Genomic DNA, 19490 nt, shown 5'->3' with positions numbered 1-19490 from the left:
AAGCAATCAAGAGGAAGGGGAAACTTCAAAGGAAGAGGGTCAAATTTTGAATTCCAAGAAGAGAGCAATCAAGACTCCTCAAGGAATGACGGTAACAATAAAGAAAAATGCACAGGGAGAAGGCCTAATTTCAGAGGTAGACCATCAAGAAGAGGAGTAGTATCAATAAAGTGTTTTAACTACAATCAAGAAGGACACATTGCCAGTAGATGCCTAGAGAAGATGGGGTCTAGTTCCCAAGGAGAAAGGAGAACCAACCTAGCCCAAGAATCAGATTACCAAGGAGTGAGTAAACCTGATTCATATGGTTATCTAGACATGAGAGGCATTAATGTTGAGAATAACCCTCTTGAAGGTACCAACCCCTATGGAGCCATCTCAAAGGAAGTCTATCTTCTGCACCACTTGCCAATCAGGAGGAAATTTATGTAAAGTTTTGATTGACTTAGGGTCTACTGAGAATTTTGTGTCAATAGAAATGGTAGAGAAGTTGAAATTGAGGAGGATACCCCATCCATACCCCTATAAGGTGTCTTGTCTCGCAAAGGGGAAACAAACACTTGTAGAGGAGCAGTCATGGGTGGAATTCCAAATAGGTGCATATAAGGATAAGATTTTGTTTGATGTTATCAACATGGATGCTTGTCAACTTCTGTTTGGAAGGCCATGGTAGCATGACCTCAAGGAACATCATGATGGTTTTAGGAATACCTACTCAATCACAAAGAATGGAAAGGTCATAAAGCTACTTCCCCTGACTGAAAAAATGAAGAACACAAGGAAAATGAGGCCAAAGTGATGGTGATGGAAGGGAAACAATTCCTCAAGGAGATAAAGATGGAAGAAGAGATATGTTTTGCTTTGCTTCCAATACCAACTCCAAAGGAGAAGCCTACTACAGATGACAAGGCAGAAGGGAAGGAAAAGGATCTCAGTCCGGAAGTAAAGGAGATCATTGATAGATATAAAGGAATAATTGCAGATGGAGTGCCAAGGAGTTTGCCACCAATAAGAGAAATCAATCACTGTATTGACTTAATCCCAAGGGCCACATTGCCTAAAAAGTCTGCATACAAACGCACACCACAACAAAATGAGGAGATGGCAAGGCACTTTCAAGAGTTGCTAGATTCTGATCTGATTGGAAAGAGCCTTAGCCCATCTACAATCCCTATAGTTTTGGCACCCAAGAAAGATGGAAAATGGAGGCTTTCTACTGAGTCAAGGGCTCTCAACAAGATCACCATAAGGTATAGATTTCCAATGCCTAAGATAGAAGATTTGCTTGATTTTTTGGGGGGTGTAAAATACTTCTCTAAAATTGATTTAAAGAGTGGATACCACCAAATTAGAATTAGACATGTTGATGAGTAGAAAACAACCTTCAAAACAAATGAAGGGTTGTATGAGTGGAAGGTTATGCCATTTGGGTTGTCTAATGCCCCAAGTACCTTGCATGAGACTCATGAATGAAGTATTGAAAGAGTTCACAGAGAAGCTTGTAATAGTGTATTTGGATGACATACTAATATTTAGCAGGACAAAGGAAGAGCACTTGAGGCATCTAGACATGGTTTTGAGAAAATTGAGTGAAGAGGAACTGATGATAAATTTGGAGAAGTGTTTGTTCACAGAACAAGAACTCACCTACCTTAGATTTGTGATCTCTAAAGGTCACTTAAAGATGGACTAGGATAACGTAAATGCAATTCTCTCTTGGCCTACTCCTAGGACTATTGGTGAAGTTAGAAGTTTCCATGGACTAGCCACATTTTATAGAAAGTTCATAAAAGGTTTTAGTCAAATATGTGATCCAATGCTGGACACCATAAAAGGTGGTCAAAAGTTTAGGTTCTCTTGGACAAAGGAAGCAGATGAAGCATTTGAAACTCTCAAGAAAAAGGTAGCTCAACAACCAGTACTTGCCTAACCTGATTTTAATAAATTGTTTCAGATTGAATGTGATGCTAGTCATGTGGCCATAGGAGAAGTCATAAGCCAAGAAGGCAGACCTATAGAATTCTTTAGTGAAAATCTCAATGAGGAAAAGAGAAAATATTCTTCATATGTCCTAGAAGTGTATGCATTGGTCCAGTCTTTGAAAAAATGGAGGTACTATCTGCTACCAAAGGAATTTGTGGTCTATACTGATAACCAAGCCTTGAGTTTCATTAATAGTCAAGAAAAATATAGCCATAGGCATATGAAATGGTTAGAATCCATCCAAGCCTACACATTCTCCATCAAACACAAGAAAGGAGTAGCCAACAAAGTGGCTAATGCACTAAGTAGAAAGGTGATAACTGTCTACCCCAACTATAATGATAATAATAATACCTCTAATTGTAATCTCAATCCGAATTTTGGACATTCGTATGGTAGAGTTTACTATTTTCATGGCTGGTGTTCATTTAGTTATCAATCCAGGAACGCAAAACTTGAAATGGGTTTGCAATATATATGCACTAAGCTCCTTAAATGATTATTCTGCATTACTGTAGTAACTAACATTATGCAAAAAGGAAAGGCGAGAATGGAAATCATAAAAGACTACATGAAAGCTTGACAAAACACTGCTGGAATGATCTAATGAAAATAACAGAAATCACACCGTTCTATTTTGGCTACAGGAACAGTCAGCGGATCTATTTCCAGTGGCTGCAAGAATAATCTAGTCATGAATTTCTACTGCAACTAAGTAAAAACTAACTTCAATGATCATAAACACAGGATCACTCATCAAGTGGGCCCCCTTGGATGAGTGATATCAAACTTCCAACAAAGTACTTTTAATAGATCAGAACAACATATTCTTTATTCATTTCTTCCTGAAAATGATTACATATTCTAAAAGAGAAAATTCAAAATGCTTGTCAAAACTCTGCTCAATTCCTTTCCATCTTGTCTAACTCTAAGAAAGATGGAAGATCTTATTATAAAGAAAATATCAACTACAATGGACAACTCAAATTACGCCCAGAAGAAGAGGAGGATTATTGTCAGATGAAGGAGATAACTGAGAGCTTGGCTGCAGGAACCGTGGATCCTGAAACTGAACCATAGTCTTTGCATGCCAAAGCAATATTTTGTGAATTCAATATGCACTAGAGTTAAACTCCCATGGTGAAGTACAACTATCCGATTATGCCATACATTGCACTTTCTCAAATCCCCTTCAGTTTAACCTCCAGTTATCTGAACATGATTCTCCAGTCCTTAGGCATGAAAGAAAATCATCCACCGCAGCATCAATTATTATCTGCACTAAAACAAAAACAACATACAAGGACATGCATATGTATCTTACTCAATTAATACATTCATTAACTCACATATGACATTATCCTAAATAATTTGCATATCACAGGGACAAATCATTTGGCTGCAAGAATAAATTGGCATGGTTGCAGGAATTAACCGACAAAGTTCAAACATGATTTCATAAGTTCAGATTTAAAACATGGATTACATATAGTAAATTCACAATACTTTACTATCACAATGCAACCCAAAAGATGCCAAAAACCTAAGAGTCATGATAAAAAAACATGTCAAAGCATCAACTTATCATGCCCCCCAACTTTAAGGGTTTGATTCTCCTGCAGCAAAAGGAAAATTTATGATTTTTGCTAAAACTCTGAAATCACCAATAGTGTCCTGTCCGGTTCCCTTGGAAGGAAAATTCCAACAAAATCCTTTCATTTTCTCCAACCTAGACCATCTAGTTGTTTCTTCTACAACTGCATCATAATTCTGTTATGTTGGTTGGCATGCCAAAAGGGGCCACATAAGGATCGGAGGCTGAAAGATCAATGGCAACCAGTTGTTGGCTTTCTCCCTACCTAGTTGTATGTATCTGGAGGCTCTTTGTATGGCTGCATGAAAATTCTGTAATGAGTAAGGTTCTCCTAGTTTTAAATAATCTAGTAGATTATTCCAGCGTTGAGTTAACCCTTCTAGTGTGGTTGTCCTGTGGGTCTGAACCAAATGCTCATACGCTTGATAGACTTCCTCTCTCATTAGAAGTACTATCTTACTAACATCATCTCTTATTAGCAACTTTTGCCAATCATAATACAGAACCCTGGGTGCTTCTGATTCCCTTCTCAATGGTAATGGATAGTCAAGCTCTAATTTTTCAAACTCCCTGGCTTGTGGTCCTATGATCATCTCATTTTGGATCCATGACATTAAATGTCTGAGATGGATATCCCTAATATACAATAAAGGATTCCATTCTCTTTCTTGGGGTACAACATAGTTATGTAAATATAATTTACATAACAAATTCCTTACAGCATGTGGAGAGGTTTGATAAGCATGATAGAATTCCTCAGGTGTTTCCAAGGATGGATTAAGGTCCCTAACAATGCGGTTTAGTCTGAAATTCAGATACCGCTCTTTCAAATGTACTACATAAACTCTTGGGGGTGCCCTACACTGCATCATCTCAGGAACCATACCATAAATCACTTCTACCTTAGCTTATAATTCCTCAATTCTATTATCTTTCTTTTCAATCTCTTTTTGCTGCTTATTAATTATCCCTTGCAACCTATCATTCTCTATTTCCCATTGCCTAAAAAATGTTAAAGCAATTGATAAAATACTTAGGGATGAAGGAGGTCTAATAGGTCCTACCTTAGACCGTGGAATTTCTTCAATAAACTCCTCATTCTGAGTTGACATATCTCCCACATTTTCTTCAGGTTGCTGTAGAGCATCATCAACAATCTCTTCACATTGCAATGCCGCAGAAGCAAGATTTGCTAGCTTATCCATTACAACTTCTTCCTGAATTTCTTCTTAGATTTCTTCTTCTGCAGGGTTTTCTTGAATTTCCTCTTCCACAGGGTTTTCTTGCATTTCTTTCTCTGTAGCATCTTCTTCTTCCGAAGTTTCTACTGCAATAACCTCTGCTGGATTACTCACAGGTTGAGTCTTCTGTGTCCTCCTTGTTGTTCTCCTTACATACACTTCTGAAATAGTTGCAGGAGTTTTTGTTTTTGTTTGACGCCTCTTGGCTGCAGGAGGAATCTGCATTTCCTGCGGCCTGATAACAAATTCTTCATCTGATTCATCCTTTTCCAATTCTTTTCCTTCTCTTTGCAAAACAAGTGAATCTCTTTGAAGAGAAGTAGAGGGTTGTTCTTCGATTGACTCTGCTTCAATATTTTCTTCCATAATAATTGTGGCTCCTTCAGCAACCAGCAAACCCTCATCTTCACGAGAAGGATCTTCTGCAACAATCTCTTCTTGAGCCGGCGGATTATTCGCAATTGGGGCATCATCAACCCTAAATTATAGAATATCCTCAAATACACCCCATTCCATTTGTGAAACATCTCTTAGGGACCGCTGTACAAGCAACTTAACCAATCCATGATGGCTAACAGAGCGATTTACATACTTTCGAGTCTCCTTAGCACTTATAGAAATGAGATGGTATAAGAAATTAGGGACATTAACTCGTCGGCCATGACACAAATGACTAAGTAACTTAAAATGAGGTGAATACAAATTTGAATACTGCCCTTCACATGTAATATATTTCATAACATACAAAGCTACCTAAGGCCAATGTGCTGGTAAAGAAACCCTTCTAGTCCCTTGTCTATCCACCATTAAGGGTCTATCAGTGGAAATTGTGAACTCTACCCTGGCACTCCTTACGTCTTTTGATTCTGGAAAGAGTTCTCCTTCCTATAGCAACCCTGTGACCTCTGCAATTCGTTGCTCCATAGCAATTACCCTCAACCCTTTAACTGTAGCTTCTCCTTCATCAAAGGAATACATAAATTTTGTAGCTATTTCGTCGTTGTAATCCCTGATTTTCAAGAAATAATCCAACCAGTCGTGGTTTCAGAAATAATGCTCACAGACAACATCCTGCAACAACCCTTCATGGACCATTGGCTCATGACGAATTAGATCACCACCCATCTTTTACTCTGATACTTCCACAGCTTCACCAAAATGTTTGACAGTTTCGCAAAAAACTAAAATCTACATATCTTAATTTTGGCAGCAGACCTTATTATTCACTTGTGTGAAATAATAATCATCATAAGTAATGTCAGTTAGGAAATCAATTTGGGGTATCAAAAAAACTGATAATAAATCTTATTGGAAAAAGGACCATAAAGTACCCCCCCCCCCCCCAACTTAACCTAGCACGTGTCCACACAGGCTGACGAGATTTCAAGTTTGGAGCGGATTTAAACAAGATAAAATCATAATGAACTAATAAATGCATAATTAAAATAAAGTACAATATACACGTACTTGCAATTGGGCAAAAATGATGGCGAAATGAAATGAAGTGACAGGTAAAAAAGTGGAATGGAATATAGTGGATGGAACTTTATGTACGCAGAACAATATTCCCATGGAAATATTTTATTATGATACGGTAAATAAGTTCACTGCAGAGACTGCAGGAACATCACCTTTATCAATCTGCTCAAGTGCAACAAGAAGCTCATGAATTGATACTGAATCATTGGCAGTTGCTGCAGGAACCTTGCCATTTGTTGCAGGAACTTTTATTTCACTTTGTGGATCAAACTGTTGCAGGAACTCTTCTCTAGTAGCTGGCTTGTGATAAAGTCGTAGTCGGTGTCCATTCACTAAGAGTTTATATCGAACAGGTTCTATTGTGGACAAACGGACTATTCCATTCTGAAAAACTTCTTCTACCTCATACCACCTTGTTTGGAGTTTTCCCATAGCATCTTTATATCTGGAATCATACAAGAGTGCCCAGTTACCAACTTTGAATTTCTTTTCTCTGATATATTTATCATGCCATCTTGCTCTTTGGTTTTGAATAAAAATTTTCTGTTGAACAGCTATCTTCCTCCATTCATCAAGAGCATTTAACTGCTGAATGCATTCCTTCTGTGTTTCAGACAATGTCATATTCAGTTGTAGAGTTGTTCTCAAGGTTTTATGCTCAAATTCAATAGGAATCATTGTTGTTTTGCCATAAACCATCTCAAAAGGTGTGAATCCAATTGGTGTTTTCCATGTTGTTCTATATGCCCAAATTGCCTCTGAAAGTCGATGAGACCAATCTTTCTTGTGGATAGACACTGTTTTTGTAAGAATAGCCTCAAGCTCTCTATTGGTAACTTCTACTTGTCCATTAGACTGTGGATGATATGGAGTAGATTTCATGTGTCTTATATTGTATTCATTGACCAAATCTTTTATCAATGTTGATGTAAATTGAGGTCCCTGATCTGAGACAATTTCCCTTGGTACTCCATACCTTGTAAATATTTCTTCATAGAGAAACTCAGCCACCTTATTATCTCTTGCATGTTGCATAGCTCTAGCTTCTACCCATTTTCTTACATAGTCTGTACATACCAAGATATAAGATTTGCCATTAGAAGGTGGATCAATGGGGCCAACAAAATCTAATCCCCACTTGTCAAATGGTGTAACAGATATTTGAGGATATAGTGGCATCTCACCAGAGTTTGTAGGTCTGCCCATTCGTTGACATCTATCACATTTCCTTGTGTACTGAGCTACATCCTTGTGTAATGTTGGCCAATAGTATCCGGTATTGAGTATTTTCAGTGTTGTCCTTTTGGCAGCAAAATGACCTCCACATGGCTCATCATGACATGCATACAGGATGTCATATGTTTCATCTTCTCTGACACATCTTCGCATGACTTGGTCAGGTCCAGTATAAAATAGACAATCAGCAATCCATGAAAAGTTAAAACTTTTTTCGACTAGCAACCTTCTTTCCTTTGGAGAAAAAAAAATTGGCATCTTAGCTATAGCTAAATAGTTGGCAATATCAGCATACCAAGGAGTATGAGCCTGTATGAGAAACAAATGCTCATCTAAAAAGTGTCATCTATCATTGTAGAATCTTCCTTGAATTGAAGACGTGAAAGATAATCTGCAACAACATTAGACTTCCTTGGCTTATCAACAACTGTAATATCAAATTCCTGCATCAACAATAACCAGCGAGCCAGTCTACCAGTGATTGATGGCTTATTCATGAGATATCTAATTGTAGTATGATCTGTATGCACAAATATGGGATACCCTGTAATATAGTGTCTAAACTTGTTAAGGGCATATATGACAGCTGGCATTTCCTTTTCAGTAACTATATAATTCAATTCAGGTCCCTGCAAATTCTTGCTGATATAATATATTGCATTTTCCAACTTGTCAACTTTTTGTCCCAGCACTGCTCCTACGGCATAATCAGATGCATTAGTATGGATTTGGAATGGTAGAGACCAATTTGGTCCTTTTAGAACTAGTGCTTGAGTTAAAGCATGCTTAAGCTTTAAAAAAGCTTCATTACATGTTGAGGTCCATTTAAATTTTGCATCTTTAGTAAGCAATGAGTATAAGGGACTTGCAATTTTGTTGAAATCTTTGATAAACCTTCTGTAGTATCCAACATGGCCAAGAAAACTTCTCACATCTTTCTACTTCACAGGGTCATTAATATGCTGAATAACCTCAATCTTTGCTGGATCCACTTGTATGCCTTGTACAGATATATGATGACCAAGGACTATTCCTTCTTCCATCATAATGAAACACTTCTCACTGTTTAGAGACAAGTTGTAGTCTTCACACCACTGCAAAACTTTCTTCAAATTACCTAATGCTTGATCAAATTCAGAGCCATAAGTTGTAAAGTCGTCCATGTAAATTTTCATAATATGTTGAAAAATATCAGAAAAAATACTGATCACTGCCCTTTGAAAAGTGGCTGGAGCATTATACAACCCAAAAGGAAGAACAAAATATGCATGCGTGCCCCATGGGCAAGTAAATGTTGTTTTCTCCTGATCCTCGGGAGCTATTTGTATCTGATTATAGCCACTAAATCCATCCAGGAATGAAAAATATCTCTTACTAGCAAGAGAATCAAATACCTGATCCACAAATGGTAGTGGAAAATGATCCTTCCTTGTGGCTAAGTTCAAGGCTCTATAATCAACACATACTCTCCATTTTCCTCCCTTTTTAGGAACTATCACCAAAGGTGATACCCATTGACTGTCAGAGATAGGATAGATAAACCCACCTTTCAACAATTTCTGCAATTCTTCTTTAACTATCTCCTTCAAGGCAGGGTTGACTCTTCTTTGAGGTTGTCTGAGGGGGCAACACTCATCCTTTATGTAAATACGATGAGTACAAACTGTTGGATCAATTCCATTCATATCCTTGTAATTTGATGCAAAAGCATTTCTATGGAGTTTCAGCAAGTCCACTAGGCTATCCTTTTGAGTATCTGCTATATTCTTATTGATGTTCAAATATTTATTCAATTTCACCTCTATCTTGATAGTAAGATCAATCTGATTTATATCAAAAAAATGAGAATAAGACAATTCCTGCGGCAACAAGGTATGCAAGATATCAGTGGCTGTAGGAAAGTCCAAACCTGCAATATTCGGAACTAATTCCTGCAATTCTTGGTCTTCTATTAATTAATTTATCAAGACCTTATAAAGAATTGATTCTTCATCATATAACTGCATGAGTGGTAATTGATTAATCATCATAAGGTGATTAATAGAGTCAATTTCTTCAGATTCCTCTCCCAAAATAGGCCAAACAACCTGTTGCTGCTCAAGCTGAGGTTGTGCTGGGGAATACAAGGCTAATGTTTTTATGGAACTGCCATCTGAAATAGTCATGTCTCCTGATCTGCACCCAATATATGCATCAGCTATGGCAAGCCATGGTCTTCCCAAAATGACTGGATATCCCCCCAATGTTGCTTTTGGAGATAAAATCATAAAGTCTGCAGGATATTCCCAGGAATCTAGAATAACTACTATATCTTCTATGATACCATCAGGTCTTACTGCAGAGCCATCAGCAAGTTGGAGAACTATGGGTGTAGCCCTTAAACTATCAATCTCTAGATGTTTCATTACTTCCCTTGTCATTACATTAATGGCTGCCCCTAGATCAACTAAAACATTTTTTATTTGACTGCCATTAATGACTATACTCACAACAGGACTACCTAGATCAGAATACTTTGGAATAGCAATTTTTCCTAACATAATTTCAGCCAATTGACCCATAACATGAACTGTTTGTGGATCCTTTTTCTTTCTGCCAGGTTTCTTTAGGCATGCTTCTCTCAATGCCTTACCATATATAGGGACATCCTTTATTGCTTGCAACAATGGAATTTTAACACAAATATGCTTCAGTTGATCAAGAATATCAAAGCTTTGTTGTTGTTCAGTGAAAACTTCTTTGTCTTTCAGTCTATGGGGAAATGGTGGTAATATTTGATTATGAGGTATTATATCTTTAGGATCAGAGATTGGCTACTCTTCTTGTACCTTAGTAATCACCGGATGAGAAGGATTAGGTAGAGTTGTCCCAGATCGGAGGTGAATATCATCTAGTGATAAAGAATGGGCTGGGTATTGATTAGCATCAGCTAAATAAGCTTGTTGTTGTTGATGAGATTTGATATTTGGATTAGGCAACCGTTGAGTAGGCAACTACGTTGGCTTAGGAGGTGCAGTTGTAGCTGCAGGAGGAGGCATTAAAGTAGAAGGTTGTGGCTGCTAAGCAGGGGGCTGATATCCAGAAGATTGGGATGGCCATGATAGGTTTCCCCTCCATTGAGACGTAGGTTGCCAATTCCCTTGAAACTGGTTCCCTAGACCCTGAGGTTGATACCAGTTTTGATTAGCAAATTGTTGTCCTTGGCCTTGTGATCCATACCAATGTGGATAGTTACCAAAATTTTAAGAATACTGTGGTTGCCATTGGTTATTTGGTGCATAAGAATTACCACTATAACCAGAAAAGGAAAGTGGATCGGGTGGCATACCTTGTCTTTGAAAATTTGGTCTTCTTTGAGAAACATAGAAGACTTGTTCATCCTCACCTTGAATTGGTTTGAAATCAAGTACTTCAACATTTGCAACCATCTTACATCTGCAATCTTTCTTCCGCTCCTTACAATGAGGACATAATTCTGCAAGAAATGCATCAGCTTCCTCATGCTTCTTCTTAGCTGCCAATGTATCCAACTGAGTAGCCATATTATTTATAATGTCCTCCTTGAAATATTTTAATAGATGGCTAAGTTCCAATCTAGAAACTCCAGTTCCAGATGTTGATGATGGTGCCCCTGGCTTAAATCTCCTATTCTTCTTAGAAGTAGATCTGGAATACTTCTTGCAAATTTGTCCTATTTTAGCTCAAATAGATTGTGTAATGTCACCTCCTCCCATGAGATCTAAGGAATCGATGCATTCATCACTGATACCCCTCAAGAATATCAATTTGAGGGAATCTTCATTTAGAGTACTATGCTTGGACTTCTTGACACTAAACAAAAACCTTTCCAGATAATCCTCAAGGCTCTCATCTTCAATTTGTGTCATTCTAAAGATATCATCCCCATGACGATCAGTGCCTCTACAATAATCTTTGTATTTTGCAAGAAACAACCATTTCATCTCATCCCATGTGTTGATTGTGCTACTACCCAAGCTCATAAACCATCTCAAGGATGACTCCTTCAGAGTGGCTGGAAAAATTTTGAGTCTATGGGCATCTGTAGTATAGTCAAAACTCCTACAGAGAACATCAAACTCAAACAGAAATGTATCTGGATCCTCTGTCACCAACCCATAGAATTTAGGAAGTGAAGATGCTAGAATGTTCTTGAGGTTAGCATTATCATGCTGGTCAGAGATGGGAAACTCAAACATTGGACCAGGTGGTGGTAGCGGATTATTCCCAACATGAGGTGGGTTCCCTTGCATTGGACTTGTGGGGGTTGTTACTATAGGAAATTCTTCTTCTTGTGGACCAAAAAGGAACTAAAGACTACCTTTTGGAAATTCAAACTCAGGGTGATTCAAATTATGTGGGACTTGATACAGTTCAACAAAAGGGTTTATATCTGAGAAATTATCTTCTGTATGAGTAGGATGAGTGGGCAAAAATCTACCTCTGGCATCTCTTCTTCTATTATGCATGCAGATTCATGAAATTTCAAACAATTAACTAGAAACTAAAATAATCATAAAAGGTTCTTAGCTTGACACCATCCCCGGCAACGGTGCCAAAAATGTCTACCCCAACTATAATGATAATAATTATACCTCTAATTGAAATCTCAATCCGAAGTTTGGATATGCATATGGTAGAGTTTATTATTTTCATGGCTGGTGTTCATTTAGTTATCAATCTAGGAACGTAAAACTTGAAATGGGTCTGCAATATATATGCACTAAGCTCCTTAAATGATTATTCTGCATTACTGCAGTAACTAACATTATGCAGAAAGGAAAGGCAGGAATGGAAATCATAAAAGACTACATGAAAGCTTCACAAAACACTACTGGAATGATCTAATGAAAATAACAGAAATCACACCATTCTGTCTTGGCTACAGGAACAATCAACAGATATATTTCCAGTGGCTGCAAGAACAATCCAGTCATGAACTTCTACTGCAGCTAAGTAAAAACTAGCTTCAATGATCATAAACACAGGATCACTCACCAAGTGGGCCCCCTTGGATGAGTGATATCAAACTTTCAACAAAGTACTTTTAACAGATCAGAACAACATATTCTTTATTCATTTCTTCTTGAAAATGATTACATATTCTAAAAGAGAAAATTTAGAATGCTTGTCAAAACTCTGCTCAATTCCTTTCCATCTTGTCTAACTCTAAGAAAGAAGGAAGAGCTTATTATAAAGAAAAGATCAACTACAATGGACAACTCAAATTACACCTAGAAGAAGAGGCGGATTATTGTTAGATGAAGGAGATAACTGAGAGCTTGGTTGCAGGAACCGTGGATCTTGAAACTGAACCACAGTCTTTGCATGCCAAAGTGATATTTTGCAAATTCAATATGCACTAGAGTTAAAATCCCATGGTGAAGTACAACTGCTCCGATTATGCCTTACATTGCACTTGCTCGAATCCCCTTCAGTTTGACCTCCAGTTATCTGAACGTGATTCTCCAGTCCTTAGGCGCGAAAGAAAATCATCCACCGCAACATCAATTATTATCTGCACTAAAACAAAAACAACATACAAGGACATGCATATGTATCTTACTCAATTAATACATTCATTAACTCACATATGACATTATCCTAAATAATCTGCATATCATAGGGACAAATCATTTGGCTTCAGGAATAAATTGGCATGGCTACAGGAATTAACAGACAAAGTTCAAACATGATTTCATAAGTTTAGATTTAAAACATGGATTACATATAGTCAATTCAAAATACTTTACTATCACAATGCAACCCAAAAGATGCCAAAAACCTAAGAGTCATGATTAAAAACATGTCAAAGCATCAACTTATCAATAACCATATCTGAAATCCAATTAGAAAGCATTGGGATTAATGCATTGAAAGGCATGTATGCTGCAAATGAGGACTTCAAGGAGATTTACAAGGTATGTACTGAATTTGATGAAAGATATCTTGTGGATTTTTCTAATTTTATGATCCAAGATGGACTTCTCTTCAAAGGTGGGTAATTGTGCATATCAAGGTGCTCAATGAGGACTACTATCATCAAGGAAAAGCATAGTGGAGCTATGGAAGGTCATTTTGGCTTGGACAAGACACTTGAATTGGTGAGGAGGCACTACTGCTGGCCCAAATTCCAGGTTGATGTAAGAAAGTTTGTAGATGTGTGCACTATTTACCAAAAGGCAAAAGGAAGGAGCATTAATGCTAGCCTCTGTCAGCCCTTACCCATTCCTTCAAGACCTTGGGAAAGTGTGTCAATGGATTTTGTAATGGGTTTACCTAGGACACAAAAGGGGTTTAATAGTGTATTTGTGGTACTGGATAGGTTTAGTAAAATGGCACATTTCTTGCCATGTAGGTCCACTAGTGATGCATCTTACATAGCAGATGTTTTTTTCAAGGAAGTAGCAAGGATCCATGGACTTCCATTGAATATAGTGTCTGAAAGGGATGTCCAATTTGTTGGTCATTTTTGGAGAACTCTGTGGAGGAAACTTGGCACCAATCTGTCCTTTTCATCAGCCTATCATCCACAAACAGATGGGCAGAAAAAAGTGGTAAATAGATCATTGGGAAACTTATTGAGATGCCTTACAAGATAGCATGGTGAAAAATGGGATTCAATCTTGTCCTAGGCTGAGTTTGCCTACAATGATACTGTAAATAGAAGCATAGGGAAGTCACCCTTCCAGATTGTGTATGGGTTACATTCAAGAGGGGTATTGGAGTTGAGAAAACTGCCTCATACAGACCCCATAAGTGCATATGGAGAGAGGTTTGTTGAAGCCATAAAGGAAGTCCATGGGAAGGTCAAGATGCAACTTCAAAAGTCATCAGACAAGTACAAAGAACACGCAGATTAGAAAAGGAGAGAATTACAATTTTAGGTTGGAGATTTGATTTGGGCAAATTTGAAGAAGGAAAGGTTTCCCAAGGGCAAGCACACTAAGCTCATGCAAAGGAAAGTGAGACCATGCCACATCTTGAAGAAGTTTGGCAACAATGCCTATGAAATTCAATTACCACCTGACCTTGGCATATCTCCTATTTTTAATGTTTGTGATCTAACTCCTTTTAAAGGTGATTCTAATATAGGTAGCTCACAGCAGGTCATAGAAGATGCAGCAGATATAGATCTTTCCAAACATGAGCCACCTAAACTTGAGAAAGTGTTGGACACCAAGGTTGTAAAGAAGACTAGGAGAAATGAGTACAAACAATACTTGGTCAAATGGAAAGGAAAACCAAACTCTGAAGCCATTTGGTTGGATGAAGATCAGATTAAGAAGCATGGCACTACAATACATGACCTCATATCAAGTGGACTTGAGATTCCTTCACACTGAGAGTATGGTGCAAGGGCACCTCATGACTAGGATAATAACTAATATAATCACAATGAAGGCCTAAATGTCACACATGCATAAGAATGTGATCTTTCAATCCATGTAATAGGATAGTTTAGTTTGTTTGATCTTTGTAATAAACCACAGTTTGTTACCCAATGACATGGATTTGGCAAGTTGATAAGCCACCATGGGCATATGGGCCTAGGGCTATTTAGTTGAGTATTTTCTAGGTGTTTATGTGTTGCAAGTCTCTTAGGAAGTTTTAAGACATGTTTGAACAACTCTAAGTCTGTGGACTTAACATGTCTCTAAGTTGCTAATCCATGATAACTTTTCATGGCAACTTTTGGTTACAAAGAGAAACTTCTTCCCAACAGTCACCTAAGTTCAGAAAGTGGTTGATAACCATTGAGGAAGGCATAAAATTTCTGTTCCAATCATCATTGTATTGGTTGAAGAGTTTTGTAAATATTTGGCATCATTGAAGCAATAAAATTTTGTGAATTTCCTACAATTTTACTGTTCTGAATGATGTATCGTAATGTACGGACATCTTGGGATTAGAAAATTGGTGGGATGTGGTATAGTGACTAGTAATATTTCATATGCATCAAGTCTGAGGTCTTAATTTTCCAGGACAAGGGAGAAACCTGCAATTTTCTTGAAGTGGTCCAGATTTGACAGTCCTACCTAGGGTTTCACAAAGAAATGGCCTAATCTTGCTCATCCTTCATTGGTTGATCACGAATCTGGAGGAAATAAAAGTATGGCCAATGTATTTTAATATTTTGGAGGACTTTTTCATGGTTGGGTCGGTTGGAGGCAAGGGTTTGATACATTAAGGTGGGCAACTCCATGTGGCCACCGTGCCAGTTCAAGCAAATAGGTTCCACATCAAGTGTTAGGGGTTTGATCATAGTCTAAAACTTAGGAATTGATGGTGTTACCATGTACTAAAAGTGTTCCTTGTGTTGGTTTGACAAGATAGGGCATGTGTCTACCCTCTCCTTTGTAAATTAGGCCTAATTGGGGCTATTAGGTCTCCTAACCAAGATAGGGTTTGGAACCTTGTATTCCTGAATGGTTGGAACCCTTTGGATATATTTTGTAAATCATTAAAGGGTATCCAAATCTGGAATTAGTTGTCTGAGTCCTTTGTAGAAATAAGGAGTTAACTGAGGAAAAGTGGCATGGCAGGGCTACTAGGATTAGTAGGCCTTCCTGCAGCAACAGTCACAAACCGTTAAAGGGAACCTAAATTGGTGATTGAAAGGAGTCTCCCTAACCTAGTGGACTTCAAACCAAATCCTAGATAGGCACTGGTAAATTATGGAGAGGACCAAACCTAGTTGGGCTATAGGGTCCTTAAGAATCACTAGAAGCCCTTGTGAAGCATTCAAGGAAAGTGACCTTATGAGGAAATATATAGGAAGGAAATGATGTGGGACTTGTCAAATTGATCTTTCTTAACCCCTTAAAGTCTTTTGTGATTGCTAGAGTCCTTGGTTTGTTCTTGGACTAAAGGGATCTACTCTATACCTATACCAGGGCTCTGCATCAATTTGACTACAAGGAATCGCATGAAGGGAATACCCAAATAGATTTATTTGCAGTGAAGCATGGTTTGGCAGAGGATGATTTGATGTGCCCATTGAACGTGGCTGAGAAAAAAAGCATGTTTATTAGCAAGAACATGGTTTTAAAAACTTGGTGGTTACAAAATGGCTTGACAGAGAAAATGCTCCCAGTGGTAGTGAGGGAAAGTGTTGTCCTAGCGAATTTCCTCAAGAGTTTCTCACGGTATTACCTGTTGACTAGGATTGTGCGTTGGATAAAATCCACTTGCCACAGAAGCGTAACCAGAGAGAGAGACGACAAGGATTTTTGTATGGCCAAGGGACAAAAGCCACAGAAATGCTCAAACATCCTAGGGAGTTTGTAAAGAGAAGTGCATCTTATGTGGTCTTGGAGTCTGTCAATCACCATGGTTAGGTTGGAAAAAAATTTCAAAACAGAGCAATGAATCTTTACTCCAGTCAATCGCTACAAGATGGACAAATGATTCTTTTCCTGGAAGCTCTACCTAAGGAACATTAGAAGGGGCTATTTTATGGTGAAGTTGGGTTTCATTGCAAAGGTTTTTTTAGTCCACATGGAGTGGATAAAATTGGCAGCAATGATGATTTTCCACCATAGCTTGTCCAGGTACGCAGACATATGAACGAGGGTCTTTTTTGTCTACTATTTTACATGACTTGAATATAGAATTTGGTCGAACAAATGTTGAAGGGGACCAAGAATTTGTGAGAGACAAGTGGGAATTTGATTTCCTAGCCTGCCAAAAAGAGGGGTTGTGGACCCCAATGCTTGGTTATTGACAAGAGGATTTAAGGGATTTTTCTTAAGAGGATCAACAAATTTTCATGACTTCTTTGGTGTCTAAGGAAGATGCCATTTTTTTAGATTTTCTGTTATGGGGGAGCACAGGAGCAGCTGACCATGATACAGGAGTGTTTTTTGAATCTGTTGGAAGTAGTGTTTCCGTTTATGGATTACCAGGTGAAGTAGTTAAAGAAGATATTTTAACCTCTGATTTAATTTAGAGAAGACTCATTCGTAGTGTGTTGGAACAAAGCCTGAAAAGATTAAAATCTTCTTAGGGTCTGGTTGAAGTGTAATATTACGATGGAAAAGTAGGGGATGCCATAGTGCATAGTTGTGCCGGTTGGACTTCACGGGGGAGATTGTTGGGTATATGAAGCCTAATGGTAACATGACTTTCTGCCTTCCCAAAACTCTTTGTTTCATGCCTTAATAAATATATAAACAACTGGGTGTAGTCTATGTATTGTGTATTGAGATATCAGTTAATATAAGATTTCATTGCATTAAGTGTGGACGTAGGCAATCTGCCAAACCATAATAAAATGTGTATCACATTTGTCTCTGTCTGTGAATTCATTGTTTTGTTTCTTCTCTTCTAATTCATTTCTAAATCCTAACACTAAGTTCATATTACATTGATTTATGAGCAGGAGTAACTTCTGGAGAGTGATAAAGAAGAAGACAACGGGAGAGATCATGGTTTCCCTATGCAATAGGCCTCTTTAATTGTCTTATCTACACCTTGTATGGCTCCCCTCTCATTAGAAATGAATGGGATAATGCTCCTGTCATGGTTATCAATGCCATTGGCTTCCTCCTCTAGTTTAGCTTATGTACCATCTATCTCCTCTATGCTCCACCTGAATCTAAGGTACTGTATTATTTACTTTCACCATGATAGTCCCTATGATTTCACTTGGCTTTGGAGGGCACTAGTTGATGAGGGATGAATGTCATGGAAGAAAAGAATGGGTCTAATGGTTGGAGGAGTCTTGGTGGTGTTTATCAACACTGCAACAACTTCCATGTGGGGAGTAGAAGCGGGCTAGAAGAAAATGGTTGTGGGAACTGCTGGAATGGTGGCCATTGTCATTCTCTTTGGATTGTCAATCTCAGATTTTGTAAGAAACTTCCCTCGCATTCATTAGAGTCATATGTTATAAGTAATTATTATTCAACTAACATATATGTTATCATATAGAGAGTTGTAATTCGGAGCAAGAGTGTGGAGTGCATGTCCTTCTACTTCTTAATGTTCGCTTTCCTTGGCAGTCTGTTGTGGTTGGTTTATGGTGCTTTGAGAAGAGATATTATTATCATGGTAATCTTATGTTGAGCATCTATATACATTTATTGTGCAAACAAATAGAACCTCTCCAACTGAGCTCATTTCATTTCTTGTTCATACAGGCTCCAAATTTTCTTGGAATACCACTGGCTTCGATTCAGATGATAATATACTGCATTTACAAGAAAAAGAGTCGAGGAGGAATTGAAGATGTAAAATTGAAAGTGGTGACTGTGCAGTCAGATGGAACAGCCATAGAAAAATGCCCCACAATTCCTCTTTCTGAACTTGACATTGAAATGCAAAAAAATATGAAGGATACCATGAGATAACTTGGAAACTAATACTTGGCAGTGGCTCTGGGAAGGGCGGGTAAATGATACCCATTGTTTGCTTTCAATGTAGAATGGATTTTCTTTCATCTTAAATTTTAATGGGTTTTCTCTTGGCTTTCCTTTTTCATTGTATAGCTTTAGGAACACAAGCTGGTTTTTAATTATGACTGATAATTAGAAATAAAAATTTATTATTGTTTTGGTAATAATAGCATTAGGGACTTAAAATTGTTTTGATTGTCATAATAGAATTATCAAAAGTGTGAGTTAAGATGATTTTATTAAGCTTGTACTATCTTGACCATCACAAACTTACCCAAATAGTATATTTTGGCCTTGGAAAGGATTATACAAAATCTAAACTTCTTGGTGTGATTTTATCCTTGTGACATAATTATATCTCTTGCTCTTGAAGTTTTTAGTACCTATGCATTTGTGTATCTAGAAAGATGGGTCACGCTTAGGACCATCTTAAGGAGACTTGATGTAGATGCAATCAAAGAGTCTTATCAAACAACCCAACATGAAACCAAAATAACACCCAATTCACAAAATAACACAACAAGATTAAAATCATAATTG

General features: G+C 37.7%; 1 pseudogene; it reads left to right on the top strand.

The window, feature by feature from the left end:
- The first annotated feature begins 837 nt into the window (after positions 1 to 837).
- Positions 838 to 18905, top strand: LOC131038009 (bidirectional sugar transporter SWEET3b-like; annotated as a pseudogene).
- The last annotated feature ends 585 nt before the right edge of the window (positions 18906 to 19490 follow it).

This window comes from Cryptomeria japonica, chromosome 6, assembly GCF_030272615.1.
Source record: "Cryptomeria japonica chromosome 6, Sugi_1.0, whole genome shotgun sequence".
NCBI lineage: Eukaryota > Viridiplantae > Streptophyta > Pinopsida > Cupressales > Cupressaceae > Cryptomeria > Cryptomeria japonica.
This window is presented reverse-complemented; position numbering and strand designations above follow the sequence as displayed.